Source organism: Vanessa tameamea, chromosome 23 (genome assembly GCF_037043105.1).
Source record: "Vanessa tameamea isolate UH-Manoa-2023 chromosome 23, ilVanTame1 primary haplotype, whole genome shotgun sequence".
NCBI classification, from domain to species: Eukaryota; Metazoa; Arthropoda; class Insecta; order Lepidoptera; family Nymphalidae; genus Vanessa; species Vanessa tameamea.
The window spans coordinates 6,480,093-6,497,932 of NC_087331.1; the positions used below are offsets into that span (position 1 = coordinate 6,480,093).

General features: G+C 30.8%; 1 protein-coding gene across 2 annotated transcripts in view; it reads left to right on the forward strand.

Moving 5' to 3' along the window:
* The window catches only part of LOC113401868 (zwei Ig domain protein zig-8-like), a 184,648-nt gene that overhangs the window by 37,571 nt on the left and 129,237 nt on the right, over positions 1-17,840 (forward strand). The window contains exon 1 of one of the 2 annotated variants that reach the window (XM_064218700.1): positions 6,349-6,421. The exons of the other annotated variant lie outside the window; for it this stretch is intronic. The gene's annotated coding sequence lies outside the window, so the exon portion shown is untranslated. Of the gene's footprint in view, positions 1-6,348; positions 6,422-17,840 lie in introns of those variants that run through there. 2 annotated transcript variants of the gene reach the window in all.

Here is a 17,840-nt window from a genome sequence, read left to right on the forward strand (position 1 = left end):
GAGATAACGAACTTTATTAAAAAAAAGTGCTAATAAAAAAAAAACAAATATTTATATCAAAATAACGTGAGGAAGAACATACTATCTTCTTTTGACATATCGTGATGGTACGTCCTAACCTTAAAGTTTTGAAATATTAATTACTTTCAAGTACATTTTACAATACAAGATTGAGTACAAAAGGGTTTGAGTACAAAACTGTTTATAACCTTAACATATATTTTTTTTGTCTTGCACAAGAACAATATATATTATTCTAATAAGTATATAATATAAATACTTTCTTTGATGTTATATCTTATTTATTATTTACTTACAGCTATATGAAAAAAAGTCTGCCACGATATCGATATTTATAATTTATCGATATAGTCCTGGCCCTAGTTTGTTTGTTTTAATGACGCAATAGGATAGCGTACGAATAAAGTGTCTTTGTGTAAGTTTTTAAATGTGTGCGTAATATTAAGGTTAGTATTTTAGTGTGTACATACATAGCGATGTGCTTGAAAATTGCATTCGTAGTGACGTAGTTGTTCTACACAAATATTTTATTTTGCTTAGAGCAAACATTCTTTTAATATTTTCTTGTAAGATCAGTATCACAAAGTACATTTTATCGAAAATATCTCAAACAATGAAATAATGATATTTTTAAAAATATGCTACTAAAATACTTTAGACTAATTTGTAATATAAAAAAAAACTATCAAAATCCGTTATACATATTTGAAGTGAAAAAAAAATGCTTATAAAAGATCAGTGAGTTTCTTTTAAATATAGTTTTTTTCTTTTGTTTTTAATCAAATAATGTTTTAATGTATATTTCTATAACAATACCCTGTCACATTTTTGCGTTTTTGTTATATATATTTTACGGCCTCCTTAACCAGCGTGTAAGCCTTTGCGAGTTTCGCAAGAGAAATTTTCGGGTAATTACCGTTTGTTCTAACTAATGTGCTTCTTTTATTATTCTTTTGTAATTATCATGCAGCTAAATTCGTACACACTCATTATCTTTTGTTTCAGATTTTTATGAACGAATCCGGCTTCGTGTGCGATGTTTATTTTTTTAATTTTAAGAACAAATTTTCAACAATAAGTACGTTTTTAAAAAATACTTTTAAATTTGGAATTCATTTCGCTTTATCAATACAAAGGCTTTTATTAAAACATGTGGTGAATTATTAATAAAAAAAAAAGATAAAAAATATTATCGATGTTGAGAAACAAAAAAGTTTTGAAGCCTCGTATGAATTATGAAACTAATAACAAATACCATTGTTATCCTACACGCTATTCCATATTTAAAAATGTTATATTATACCGAACGTGTTTTCATAATAGTTCAAGTACGCTTCGAATAAAGTTTAAAGTTAAAAAACTATTAATTTTATCTAGATGTTTTAACAGGCTATACACAAGAAGGGTCGGATGTAGCTGGTTGGGTATTGAAAATAGTTTGGTTTGAATTTTTCAACATCTTTAAGTATTGCAGGCGTGTTAGGTGGATACCGTGCTTTATTAATTATACCACCATACATTTGTAATTTGATGGTGCGTGAGTTAGTGTAAATATTAATGGCACAATCTTAGATCTCGTGGTTGAACGAGCGTTGAAGACGTAATAAGAGGATTTGATTGTCAGTTTCAGTGGGTAAAGGTAATTACTTAACATTTGATTGTTTGTTTTTTGGAAAAAATAAGAATGAAAACGCGTAAGAATGGTAGAGTTTCTTTATACCGTAGTAAAAATTCCCTAAAATAATATTATTATATCTTAAGTAGAAGACCTTTATGACTTTTTTTTTTTAATTTTCTCGTATTCTTTTGTTAAATATGACAATTGTGTACTTGACATTGCCGTGAGGCAATTACCTCAGTCGGTCTCCTTTTTTAGAAAAAAAAAAAAACATTTCCCGCCGTTTTTGTTGTCAAGTTATTGTTTGCCACAATAGGCGACATTGTGTTTGTTTGTCAGACGAGAAAAATCCCTTTGTCTTATTTTTATGCGACCTCGGTCCAAAGAGCAATTACGTCACTTTGAATATTTTAAGATTTGAACTGCATTCAGCCAAGATAGAGGCAATCGCCTGTAAAAAGTATTACAAAGTTGATTAAATGGTAATTTTTTTTTTTACAATGGTGCACTAACTAAACAAAAAGGATTATACATAAAACTTATAGCAGAAGGTGCAGTGTGTTTTGGAGAAATCTCAATATTATGAGAATGAGTGTAGAACATTATTATTATTTAAGTAGCTGCGCTTCAAAGCGTATTCACGCTTGTGACGTCAATAGTCACGAGTTCGTGTTATTTTTATTAAAATACTATATTAACTGTACGTCTCAATTTTCTACGGTTAAAATTCATACAATGTTTGCCTTTAGAGTAGAAATTTCCTAGAATCGTGAATATAACCTACCTCGTATAGTATAGTATACTAAACTGAAGTTAATCGGGCGTAAAGTCTCGTATATCTCTTGATGAGTGGTATTTCGCTTATATTTATTTATATAGTAAAGTAAAGTCTCTCATCTTCTCGAGAGAACATCTGGTAGAATTTCATCTGCCCCATGCAAGTTTCATAACGATGTTTTCCTTCACCGTGGAGCATAAAATGAATTATAAACACAAATTAAGCATATGAAAGCTCAGTGGTGCTTGAAATTTTAAATTCAAATTTGTTAAAGAAAAAAAAAACGAAAATTCATTTTATTTCATGTAGCATTTTAGCTCGTTTTAATTATAAGCTAGTTATAAAACATGTTTCGAATAATTAAATACTTTTCTAAATATTACATTGAAAACAAATTGTTATTCGATTAGGCTTATACCTGTGTGAGAGTTTAAGATAAATTTCTAGTTACAAGTTTTCTCCTTCGTAAAAAAAACTGATGAACGTTATGGGTGTGTTCGAATTTCGAACGTTATTTTTTTTGTTTTAAAATCTGTAATTTCTTTGTCGTACACTTATCTGCCAGAGATGAAAAAAATGATATAAATATTGAATTAACAAAACGTCGTATAAAATATAATCTTATAAATTTTCATAACAATTTTCACCATATCGAGTAAAATTAAAAATATATAAAAGCATCTTCTGCCTTATTCTTGGCATGAAGCGTGCTCTACTTGGCATGATTCTAGACGACCATGTCTCATTTTTAGATATGATCACTAAATCAAACTAAGAAATAAATGAGTTACAATACAAAATGTAATAAAGTTTGTGAATTTTTCAATTCTTTGTTTACAAATTGCCAAAAAAATTTTTAAACAATGGGGTGATTGGGCATTATGATGAAATATTACGAGAAATTTAATCTTAATAATCTATATACTATAAATCTTATAGATAAAGACTATTAAAAACTTTTATAGTTGTGCTAACAGGAATAATACAGAATGTTTTAGCTGGAAGAAGGCATATTACTCGATACAAGATTATATTGATGATAAAAAAGCGTGGAGTTAATGCTTGTTGACTTCCAGGCAGGAGACATAACATACATATATAATTGTATTTAACTAACATGACTGTATTTTTAGATATTGAAAAAGAGTAACTACTGAGTTTCTTACCGGTTCTTTTCGATAGAATCTACATTCCGAACCGGTGGTAGCTTTACTTTAAATAGTTTGTTAAGTGACGATTCAAAAGTGCTTTGTAAAAGCCTACTTTAATAAAGTATATTTAGATTTAGATTTTTGATTTTGTGTGATTTATGTATATTATCTTTCTTATGAAATAAGTGGACGAGCAAATGGGCCACCTGATGGTAAGTGGACACCGCCACCCATGGATATCTGCGACATACGAGAAGTTGCTGATGCGTTGCTGGCTTTAAAAGTATATGTTTATTAGATGTTTGAAAACTCCTATACTTTAGGGCTCTCGAAAAATCTCAGGTGGAAGATAATGTTTAGACATATAATAATGATAATAAAATTATGCAAACAGGTGCTTAAAAGAAATACATATAAGATATCGATGTAATTCTGTCCCAAAAACTCAGTTGTGAAGCCCAATGAACCGAAACATTATGAGCCAAAATAATTATTTATTACAAAACAAACTAAAACAACGTACTATATCAATGGATTCAATGAAACGACAGAAAAACTGGTTACACAAAATGTAACTACGAAGGTCTAATGTTTATATACGTAATACGATATTTTACTTAAAGTATTTAAGACAAACACTTTATCCTGTTGTTATGTTCACAACCATTTATAACAAACAATTTAGACGTATTTACACGACAAGTGGACCATCCCGAAGGGCGTTATTTGTTAATTTATTAATATACTTTATTGTACACCACAAACAAACATACAAAAATCTTAGGATAAAACACAAAAATATATATAAATAGGTCTAAGGTCTCTATTTAAGGAAAAGATTTTGGAGATTATTTCACCATGCTGCTCCAATGAGGGTTAGTGGATACACATGTGGCAGAACTTCATTGCAATTAGACAACTTCACCGGCGATCAAAAAAACACAATTTAAGCATTTGAATTCAGTGGTACTTGTCTGGGTTTAAGCCTGTACTCGTCGGTTAAGATGCATGCGTTCTAATCACTGGGCGAACTCGGCTCTTTATAAAGCATTTTTACAAAACAAAATAATAAATATTTTCCAATCCATCTTTAAAATTTGTATCTCTCAGTTTTTGGAATACCATTTAATTCTAAACTACGAAATTTATTTCAAGTTATCCAATCAGTCTTCAAATTCACTAATACAGCGACACAAAAAATCTTGTAATCATAGTTGGTTTTATTTAAAAAGTTAATATAAACTAATAAAGTCTTATATTTTTGAGCCGAAAGTTTGTTCCAACATGCTCCAATGTAACCACATTGGAGCATATTGGAACAAACTTCAAAAAGGTTGGTTATTCCAATCTTTTAGATTTTTATCCAATACATTAAGATTTCTTCGTAATGTTTTTTTTTATCAGCGATTGTTAAGATGAATTATAAACATAAGTATATGAAAGTTCAAGTGCCTACCTGGGTTTGAACCCGCAATCTTGTCATATCTCCATAGTTGGTTGAAATAATTATACTTGATTAAACACAATTTTAAATTGAAAAGACAGACACTACCTTATACCGTCGATTCAACTCTAGGAAATTAAAATAAATCACATAACCTATACGACTTATGCATGAACACATATGAAGTGGGGATTCGTCAAGAGCTGTCAAAATTGAACGTGAGGAGAAAGTAAAGCCATGTTACTAACGAATGTTAACTGAAGGAGGTGTTGACACTATGACATTTTTTTTTAAATTTAAGATCGACAGATTAGCAAAGACAGAATGGACATTTTTCTGTGGATTGAACATTGAGTAATATTTATGACAAATGGCGTACATTTGTCATAAATATTACTCAATTTATCTCTTGGTTTTTAAATATTATTATGTTTATATAATAATTAAGTTATTTATTGATTTTGCGTAACGCTGTAAACCAAGCTGTTATTACTCAGATATACTGAACTATCATTTTGTCGCACAATAGTAAACGTTAAATTGTCATTTTTTTTTTGGTCTGTGCAAATATAAGTAAAATAAAATAGTTTATTTTTTAAATTAAACAAATACCTTTACAGTGGAAATCTCTAAAATAAAACATATATGTCGAAAAAAAGCTAAGAAACGACGTGTGTTCATTATAGTAAGATGTCGAATTCAATTTCATCATTATCATCAATATCATTAAAAGCTCCCAGTTCTCCATGTCCTGTCATTGGTCCACCTGGCTGGGGCGTTTAGTTTCAACTCTAAGACTCGTCTGATTTAAATAAAATTTAGACATACTTAATTAATTTTTCTTTCTCTCGAAAGTAAAAAGGCCTTCGTTCCATATTAAAATGAGCAAGCAATGTTATTTAAATTTTTGAATAATTTAAAAATGTCTTTATTATTATATGACCGAGCTTCAATTAAAGGAAAAAAATAAACGCGCATTGTTTTATATTAATATATATAAATAAATTAAATATACACTTTTAACTTTCAGAATTCGAGCTGCTATTGAGTTTTTTTTATTTAAAAACCCAATAACTGTTTATCGGTTTGACTGGGGATTTGAACCCAAGATATCTGGATCAACAACCTTATATAAATAGCCACTAGATCAACGAGGCACTCAGTAACTGAAAACCTACGAAACCAATATACGTAATATATAATATTATGTTTTGTTAAAAGTACGTAGGCACATACTTAATATTTTTAATTTCAATAGGTATTAAAATATATCTGTAGAATTACTAAAAAAATAGAAAAAATAAATAAAATCGATTAATTTTTTATATGTTTTTTACAGGTACGATTCAGGATATGTTGATACCTACTATCACACGGTACGGCCCCTTAAAGCTGTTTAATTTAAAAGAGTAAGTATGTTAAAATAACGAATCATATAGGGCTGATAAAAATGGTAAAATAACAATAACAAGAAGGTTTATTATGCTTTCGAAATTTTGTTAAGATGAGACCCCTAAGACATAAGCTCTGCAACGTCAGCTGATGCTTATAAGGAACTCTTATCTTGTAGAAGATTGGAAAGTGTAACAGTAAAGACAGGCGGAAATATATACAAATTGCTATAGCGATCGGTTGAAAATGGATGTGCTGGAGCGCCATCTGGCGGTACATTATAACAACGTAGATTATGTAAAAACTTTCTCAATGACAATATGTACTTGTCAACTTTTATGGTGATAGGTCTATCGGTGATGGCATCTCGAAGGCAGATGCGTAAATTGGTTATCTGATGATATGTGGTCACCACTACCTATATAATAGTGCCGTAAGAAATATTAGCCATTCCTTACATCGCCAATGCGCCGCTAACCTTAGGAGCTGAGATGTTATATCGCTAGTGCCTGTAGTTACACTGGCACACTCATCCTGCGAACTGGAACACAATTATACTAAGTATTGCTGTTTGGCTGTAGAATATTTGATGGGTTGTTCCTACGCAGGTGAGCTTGTACAACGACCTTATTATACCACCAAGGTTAAGATATATTATAATAGAAGTTGATTTTGAATATAACTTTTGAAATACTGCCTATTGTTAACCAATTCGAAAAGATATCCATTCGCTCACGTAAATTATAAATTAATGTAAAATTTTTGGAAGGTTTAAATCTTAATACGAATTAATCATTCGTATTCCATTCCGTATTGTTAGCAAGAAATATAGGACTAATACTGAAATGTATTTGTTAGATAACATATATGTAAATAGCAGAGCACAGTCGTATGCAGTTTTTACGTCAAATATTTCACTCCGTACAAGTTGAACAGAACTTGTTATCGCTTATTTGATAATGTCAACAGCTTGGAAATATTTTTCTATGACATAAAGTGAATTTATTATATTCATATTCATATTTAACGTACGTTTTTTACGGACAATATGAACCGAGATTCAAATGAATAGAACACGTTAATTTTAATCGAATATAGTTGGTTCAAATCTGGGCAAAGATCGAGGAAATCATTGTGAGAAAACCTGTGTGTTGGATGATATTCTGCTACAAGTTTGTCCACCAAATCACGCTTGACTGGCATTGTGGATTTCGCTTCAAATCTTTTCCTCAAAGGTGACGAGACTTTCACCCAGACCTTGAGTGAAGTGCAGACAAAGTTTTAAAATCAGATTTATATAAAACTAGCAGCCTGTTACTGTGCCACTCATGGGCTTAAAGCTTCGTTCCCTTTTGAGGAAAAGGCTTGGAGCTCATGCCATCACGCTTCTCCAATGCAGGTTCCTCACAATGGTTCACTTTCGAGTAATTAAGCACATGAAAATTCAGTGGTGCTCTGCTTCTGGTCTGGGTTTACCCGTGAGTATTAAAACTCATTGCGTGCGTCTTCTGTTAAGATTCACGCGTTTGCGTCACTGGGCCATCTCGGCTGATATTTGTAACTTTTTTTTCTTCGATACGTTTAGTCGTTAATATTTATCACAGTTTTCATAGGGAGGTGAGGTTTATCGAAAAAAAACTGAAAAACATAATTATATATTTTAAATTTCAACGCATGTACATTTAAATATTGTACATTTTTCGTTCTTTAGGTTTACCGACAAATTTTAACATTTCTATATCGATGACAGTTTCAAACTTATATACTACTAAAACTAAATGATTAGCTAATAACAATAGGTAAACACCGATCCACTACATATTTCTTTATATAAAAAGTATATAATATAATAAATAAATGCTTTGTAATATTTTTGTACAAAATACGTCGTTTTCGTCGTTTCTCAACGTTAAATATTTCACTTTGTACAAGTGGAGTAAGGAATTATTATCGCGTTTTTGATAACGTCACCAGCTCGCTGGAAAATATTGCCGCTATGCGTAGTTCCCATTTTCGTGCTTAGTAAATTCACGGACTGATGGTTTATATTTATTTACGTGTACATAAACGGTAGTAATATATCTTATCATAACGTCACATTCGTCTCTCTAGCTTTTCCTATATATTCTACTTTCGTATTCATTAGCATCATTCAGTTGCTAAAATTTAATCAGAAAAACGATGGTTATCACTATGCCACAGAATTAAAATTGACATTTCACGACAGCAGAACTAAATATTATTTATTTTAGTAAACGAATCCGATTGTTCTTCTGACAGTAGGTACATATACTCACAGCCCTGTATCACAGTTTCATAAGGTCCCAAATACATGGCATAAATATTATGATCACTTCAACATGCAATTTCAACTTCAAATTCTATAAATAAAACAAATAATATCATTTTGTAATTTAAAATTATACTTTGTTTTTGTATAAAGTAATCAGTGATTATTCTTTTCATTACTGTATACAAAATCATGTTACTAGTTCCTTTTTTTTCTTTACGTAGCCTTAAGTTCTAATATTTACTTCTATCTATAGAAGTGACGATTACCAATCAATAACGCAACACATTTGAAAATACTACGCTGTCAATTACTTTAATTTAATTACACGGTCCAACTTTGTTTTACGTAAACTAATTTCCGTGTAACATAAAAAAAAAAACACTTTTTTTATTTTTAATAGGTAGGTAACAGTTACGACTGGAAATAGTTCACATATCAATAATAAATGAAAACGACCTCCCATAGACATAGACGCTGTAAGAAATATTAACCACTCGCCTGTGTCCCTTATGCCTGCATTCCATTGATTTTGTAACAGCGCCAATATCAAAAACCGACTATATACCATCAGATGAGCCTTTGCCAGTCTACGTGTGAAAATAAAAAAAAAAAAAGTAGAAATTTATCATTTATTTACCAGTTTAAAAGAAATAAAATAACGAGTTATAAATCACTGTCAAAATTCTCTTAGCACGCCAGTGATATTATCAAATACACGATAGTATTTCTCACTTCAGCCGTACGACATGAAATGTTTGAAACGTACTTCTCTAAGGAATAACACATTTCTGAGCTGCAACATTGTACGTATAATGGCGTTGGCGACAAAATACTAAAATTTTGTGATATCTTTTCACGTTATATGTATGACCCATTTCAGTGCAAGTTGTTCAAAGTGTAAACAAAAGATTGTCGAAATAATTTCTTTGGAGTAAAACATATATTTTAGTTTTTATATTTAATATTGAAATGTCGATAGGTAAATATATCAACTGTTGTGAACGCCCACAACTTTTAGCACTAGGAAACATTAATCATTTCCTAATATTTTCAAAGTGCTGGTGGATCCTCGTGCCTGTGTGTTGCCTCATATTTAAAGGCTGATAAGTCAGCGGTATCCAAACTTTCTACAAGTCTTACCACCAAGTGTATTAAATATATAAAAATAAAGTTTGCACATTAATTTAATTTTGAAAACTACTACTAACTTAATCTAGTTAGAGATTACTTTAAGTAGAGTTAAGTATTGAATTGACTTTCATTCTAGAACAGTGTTAAATTCTGTGAATAATATAAAATAAGGTTTTTATTAGTAAAATTTGCATTGTACAAACGATAGCGTGATTCAGAATTGCTCGCAATATAACTAAACAATTCATAAATGTTTGTCATTTTTCACTTAAAAAAAAATTAAAATATTTGTACTCATTCAGTAATTTGTATATATCAATAACGTAGCCGTTATTAAAAACGTAAATATTCTTTATTTAAAATATGATATCATTAATAAAATTTTATTCATTTTTTTGGCTCACAAAATAAATTTGGAAGGGAAATTTCAAACGTTGGAGTGACTGAATTGATTTCTATTAAAAACTTGAGACTTAGGCTGTCTGTTCACGCATCGATATATTATGTATATTATAAAGAGTCAGTTAGGACATATTTAAGGAACGCTAATACGAATTTCTAACCATTAACGGCTGAAATTAAATCTAATCTAGATTTAAGGTATCACAATAAAATATTCATATATGTAAAACAAAATAATAATAACAAATTTAAAAAAATGTTTAAACGGCTTTTATTTCAAGGTGTCATTGGATGTGAATTATCATAGTGCATGATCACTTTACTTTATATAAATAACACATAGATCAAATTTAACGACGAAGTGTAACTATTTCATATGTAATGTTTGTTTTAAACTGTGTTCGTTCATGTGTATTATACACATAGTCTGACAGTATTTAAAAAGATAAATTCAGTCAGTATATGTAAATATATGTGTGTAAACTAAACTCGGTCTTTATTTTTATTTATTCGAGAAACTTCATACACTGGCAACTTTAACGTTGCTTCTCATATTTCTTGCTCTTAGATTTATTGCGAGCCGGTTTCACTGAACACACTGGTTAATGTCCTATGTCTATTTAACCGATTTTATAAAAGGAACATGGTTTTAATTCAACCGTTTTTTTTTATTGTATGCAATGCCGTGACTGAGTGAACTCTGAATAGATTTTGTTTTTGATTTTTATAAAATTTTTAGAAATTATTGAATCGCGGAAATATAGTCCTCGAGCCCACCTCGATGGTGAAAAAATTGACAGTTCGTAATTTGTTTTCTCTAAGTCTCTGCTTCATTTAAGTAACAGACTAGACGGTCTAAGTATGTTAAATAAATAAATTATAATGAGTGAATGAATGAATGAATACTTGAATTAAGAATGGAGTCAGCTCCAAAATAGTTTGGTATTGTAAATATTTAAACAACAATATAAATATAAGTTGAATTTTTCAATAAAGCGTAGAAAAATTCTAAAGTTAAAAATAATATCGATTTAAATATAATCTTATTAGATCATAACGTTTTTGTTTAATCTGATCAGATAGTTGTTTTTACCTTTTAATTGATAAAAAGAAAACATCATTTCAGGAAATTCCTTCGTTTCGATATTTATAACAAGTGTCAAATCTCATTGAAATTGTATCGCAGTACACAAAAATTGTTTCAGCAATTTAGAACGGCTTCAGTGAGCTTAATATATATATGTGCGTATCTCATCAAAGGTCACAAACGTATTCCTGAAATTATAGATATTATACGATTTGCTTGTATTTATCAATAGTACTAAAGTATATCTACTTTGTTCAATTCGGACGCACTAATTGGAAATTCCGCGTGTTCTTTGCAAATTAAGTCAAGTACAAAACACTGTTTAACACTAATAACTACTATGTTTTCATATCAAACAAATGTTATTACATTGTATATATAGTTGTAATTTTAGTTGTGCAAACACAAGTTGCTTTTTCTATTTTAAAATCGATGAAAAGATTATCCGTTATAACCTTTCCTGCTCTCCTTGTAAATAACTGTCGTCTTCGTAATTCTGTACTAAATAAATAAAGCGCTACGCTGAATACTTAAATATAATCACATCACTGAACTTATCATCAAGAATAATGATAAAACTTCTGTTGAAGCTTTTATTCTTATAACGATACAGCTGTATATGTCTCACTTCTGGGCTAGGGTACCTTGAAGGAGAAAGTTTGGAGCTTATTCCCCATCATCAAGATCCATCAATCCATCATTAACAAAAATGAATTTTCATGTCCTTAACATGACAATTCAGAGATGCTAGCCTGGGTTTGAACCTGTAAGCATCGATTAAGACGCGACGCTCTGACCACCGGGCCACCTCAAGTCCCTCTAATGATGTTACAATTGAGTTTGGGTAAAATTATTGGTGCTAATTGATTCGCGTGACGTCTGAATCACGAAGGGAGTTATTTCCCTCCACATCTGTTATATGTCTATATGATGGCAGAAAAATTAATTAAGTGAGCGTCTACAGCGGAAAGCTCCAATTTCTTTTGTTTCATTATTCATTTTCCCCGAGTATATCAGACGTTATCATAATTATCAACATATTGTTATAATTAAGATAAGCGGGCCAGTAACTTGGCTAGAGCCGAGATGGCCCAGTGGTTAGAACGCGTGCAACTTAACCGATGATTTCGGGTTCAAACCCAGGCAGGCACCACTGAATTTTCATGTGCTTAATTTGTGTTTATAATTCATCTCGTGCTCGGAGGTGAATGAAAACATCGTGAGGAAACCTGCATGTGTCTAATTTCAACGAAATTCTGCCACATGTGTATTCCACCAACCCGCATTGGAGCAGCGTGGTGGAATATGCTCCAAACCTTCTCCTCAAAGGGAGAGGAGGCCTTAGCCCAGCAGTGGGAAATTTACAGGCTGCTAATGTAAAATGTAAATGTAAAACTTGGCTAGTAATAAAACTGCGTCATTGTTTTATTTGCTGCCAGGCACTTGGAGATCATGGGGTTCTAATCCTGAGTCAAGTCAGTTAAAAATTATTGGATTTTTCAGACAGGATATTCTCGCTATCTCAGGGATAGGAAGTTGACTCTTGTGTGTCAGAAATCTTATAAAGCTGACACGACGGCGTCGAACTCGAGTTGTGTCGGTTTCTATCGGACTACGGGTACGCCAATATGCTTTCGAATACGTACACTACACTAAGTATAAGAATATAATTTTGTTAAAATTGTCATCATGAAGTGCAGTAATTTTTAAAACTCCTTCAGACGCACTAAATTCTAAAGATCGGACTTTTCTTGTCGGAAGTTTCTTGCCGGTTCTTCTCGGAAGAATCTACTTTCCGATTCGGTGGTAGCTTTACTTAAAATAGTTTGTTAAATGACGATTCAAAAGTGCTTGTAAAAGCCTACTTGAATAAAGTATATTTTGTTTTTGATTTTTATTTTGAAACAAAGCTCTTTTTAAAATGAGAATTAAAGTAAAGTTACTGTTTCGACTGTATATTAAAATATTAATTTATTTCTGACATAAAAGAATGAAGTCTGTGAACAGATGGGCTTGATATAAAAATAAAATCGATCTAAAATTAACTTGAAGGCACCACGACTTTTATATAAAAATAATACAGTCGTACTTATGCCGAATATTTCTTAACATAAATTATTTTCATGGACATTTTTTTTCCAATCAGTGACTACAACCAGCAGGTTGATTTTTTCATTTATTCTATTAATTATGAATTCTATGTCCATACCAAAAAAAAAAAACAAACTAATTCATCTTATTGAAATAACGGTCGTTCAAATGGGTCAATTGGATTAATTATTGAGTACGAGAACTATAGTGGCGCTAACTAGTGATAACCTTGGAAAAAATTATCTAGTTAAGCTATCACTTATTCTACTACAAAACAGTAATACTTGTGGCGGTTCAATTTTTAAGAGTGACCCGGTGTTATATCCTCAAGGGATAAAACATCGTAGTTCCCAATTTTAGTGGCGTATTTGCTATATAAGGAATAGTTAATAAATCTTAAAGTGCCAATGTATATCAGTAGTGTTGACCATAATTATATAGTATAAAACAAAGTCGCTAACGGCTGTCTGTCCCTATGTATGCTTAGATCTTTAAATTACACAAAGGATTTTGATGCGTTTTTTTTAAATAGATAGATTGATTTAAGAGAAGTTTATATGTATTATACATGCACAGTACAGTAGAAACTCTGATAATATTAGTTTCTGGAGTGATGTTGTAAATAAACACATTTTTTGCGCTTACATTGCAAACGCTGACTGAACCCTACGAAATCGATCAAAATAATGTACTACAATATTGTGCACCTTAAAAATTACTTCAAAAAAATCTGCAATGATATATTTCTATCTCTTAGGGATAACCCACAACAGCCATTTTGTATCCTTTACTTTTTACGAGAAATAATGGCTCATTTTCGAAGCGATTTTAAGCAATACAGCATTAATCCTTATCCAATTAAGTACCTTAAATACATTGTGCATTTAATATATATCTATACAGCTCTTTACAGCATGTAATTTACATGAATATTTTTGAAAATATTACAGGTTTAAAACGTAGAGACAATGCGTTTTGTGTTTAGTATCAGCATTGTACCCGTTCGAAGCCGGGGCGGGTCGCTATTATAAGGTAAGGTGATCAATGCCTGTCTGCTTCCCTTACAAATAAACTTAAATAAGTCATGAATATATATTTTGATTCCGGCTATGCATTCGCAAATTTAACAATATATTTTATGCATCGTATAATTATGGTAATAATGATGGAAACATAATTAAGTACGATATTGGTAAACGTGTATAAACATTTGCTTAATATCATTGATTAGTGATCAATTTGTCATTAATTAAGGCCCTGATTTTATAATGGGTGCGATACATAAATCAGATGTCGTAATATGCAATCTAATCATATATTTCACCTCAATTAAAATGGAATTCGAAAATGTTTAATGTAATTTTTAACGAGCATTGTATTTCACAACTATTAAAAAGAATCCACTTCTGAAGGAGTTGTTTTTACTTTACTCATTATAGTGAGCTCTCAAATCTGACCCATACGTCGTTAGAAATAGAATTAAATATATTATTATTAAGTTATATGGGGGTTATCTAAAGTGCAAAAACAGGGAAGGATTTTTATGGAGTCAGATAACTTACTCTTCTTTCGCGACAGTCAACTCCTAAACTTAATAACAAGAAAAAGACAATACAATAGCAATAAATCACTGATCAGCAAATGCAGCCAAGGATAAGGAAAAACCAATGTCCAGTAGAGAACAGCGATTGCTTGAATGATGAAATTGAAATCTAAAATAAAAATTATAAATCTAAAATATTCTATCACTTATAACAAATTAGGCTGTAAGCTCTCCCAACATTAATTTTAGATAATAATATTCTCATTGTAAATATTAAATTTATCAAAATTGTATTTTCGAAATTAACATTCGTCTAAATCAATTCATTCAATGTGAGCTCATTGAATCTACTTATCAGTGTATGAAATAAATTCAGAAATACGCGCCTAAATTAATAAGACTTAGTATCACATATCAAGTCAGTGAATATTTCAATGATTATAATATAATTTAAGTCAAACGTGCGAAGTTACTTCCAACATTTCAAACAATAATCCCTGCTTACAAACGTTATCTCGACCCTTGTTAAGCAATAATCTTACTTGTGTAATTCCGTATCTTTAGCACGCAACGTCTTGTGATATTGTTTCCATTGTAATACGACGTTTTTGATACGTCAAACTTGAAAAAAATATTTCGTCGGATATGTAATCGTCGAAAATCTTTAGTCATGATATTAATTTTTACTAAGCTTTGTGTGTGAAACCTCATCAATTCTACCTTTTAACGATTTGCTTGGCTATATTTCGATTCATAAATACAATGGATAAAATTTATAACATATATATATATATATATATAGATTGATTTAAGAGAAGTTTATATGAAGTATACATGCACAGTACAATAGAAACACTGATCATTTTAGAGGTTTCTGGAGTGATGTCGTAAATAAACACATTTTTTGCGCGTACATTGCAAACGCTGGCTGAACCCTACGAAATCGATCAAAATAATGTACTACGATATTGTACACCTTAAAAATTACTTCAAAAAATCTGCAATGATATAGTTCTATCTCTTAGGGATATTTATATTTATATATTATTTCTTCCCGTGGTAGGTGGTGCATTAAAGAAGTTATACCTTATCATATAAAATGTACTATTTACGTTAATAAAACCAACTGAAATGAACCATAAATCGTCTTAAAACAATGGAAACAGGTTTTGGTTTGGCTACAAAATGTCTTCTCTTTGAATAATTGAACAACTTTCAACACACCGATTTCTTACGTGTTAGTTGTGATTTAAACGCGTAAGCAATCTCTATTTACGTAGGAGATAAATGTTTGTTTATCAAAACATTTTATCAAATTTCTGATATTTTTTGCTTCGCCATTGTCTTACCTTTTATTAAATGATATATTAACCAAAAAAAAATTTGTCATCATCATATCAAACGAGTTAAAAGATTATAAATGGCGTTGTGACTCTAACACGTGCATTTTAACCGCATATTGCGAGTTCAAATATCCATTGAGTTGTAAATTTATAGTTTATTACGTTTTCAACAGTGAAGGACATCCTGTAGGAACTTGCGTGTGTCGCATAAAATTAAAGTATCATATTCGATAAACTTCTAGTCTCAGTGGGGCTTTTATTTTTTATCGAAATGTTGGTTAAATGACCACATTGGATAAAGTGGTCATAATTTACCATAAGCATTAAGATCAAAAACATATATCCTACAATCTAACGTTGCTTATAGGAAATTGACAATCGTAGATACCATAAATAACTACCAGAACTGTCATTGAAGAAGTGATTCTGTAGAAAATCCGTTGTTCAATTCTTCAATGCCTCACTTAAGTGTTGAACATATTTCACTCGTGGTCATTAAATAGGCCGAGAGATGGTTCTGATACACAAACATCAAAAACAAACATCGGACAAATGACGCGAGTCTTAAAGGGGGGATATTTCAAGAAAATAGCCCCTTGTTTTGACAAGTTTAGTTTCGCGAGTGTTCGTGGGCGGAAAAAATAACGCTTTTAGTTTTATTTACGTATTTTCGGACATTTTGTACCCTTGACGACACATATATCTTTATGGCCACTGTCAAGACAAACATGATTTATATGGCAATAGTCCAAAAGAAAAGAGATTTATACGCAGTGTTAATTTGTGTCGTGAAAATGTGTCATACAATAAAATAACCTAACCTAACCTTTTAAAACTGGAACATCCAGTATCGTTGTTATTGAACATGGTGTCTCGTCGAAAGGTACCACCCACACATCACATATTCTACTGCAGAATTGGTGTGTTCCAGTGTGAGTGAGCCAGTGTAAATAAGTGTAACTACATGCACAAGGAATATAACATCTTAGTTTCAAAGTGACTTGAGAGGAGCATTGTCAATGTAAGGGACGGTTTATATTTCTTACATTGCTAATGTAATGGCCCATATACCAATTTACTTACAATAAAGAATAAATAAAAAAATACTTTCACTTAAGTTTTAAGAAACTACTAATATATTTTAGTTTTTTTAACTTTGGTTCTAGGTTCAAATTCGCTCGCGTTTTATAGGTTTATCAGGTAGGCTTTAGATGTAAAAATTCTTGTCCTTCCTTTAAGTTCAAGTTTGCTCCATAACAAATTACATCAAATTCGGTTCAATGGCTTTGCCATGAAAAGCAACAGACAGACAGAGTTATTTTCGCATTTATAATATTAGATTAGGATTATTTGCAAACCCATTCTAACATTTTAAAAGTACCCTTATCATTTTGATAATAAAACATTTTCTTTGTCTTCGAAACGCGCACACTTGTTTGCTTTGCAAGGAAGTTTCGAAGAGTATTAACACGTTGACACTAGCCTTAAAGAAACAGTGTTTTCATAATTTCTACTTTTACATTATGTTTGATTTATAAACTTATTA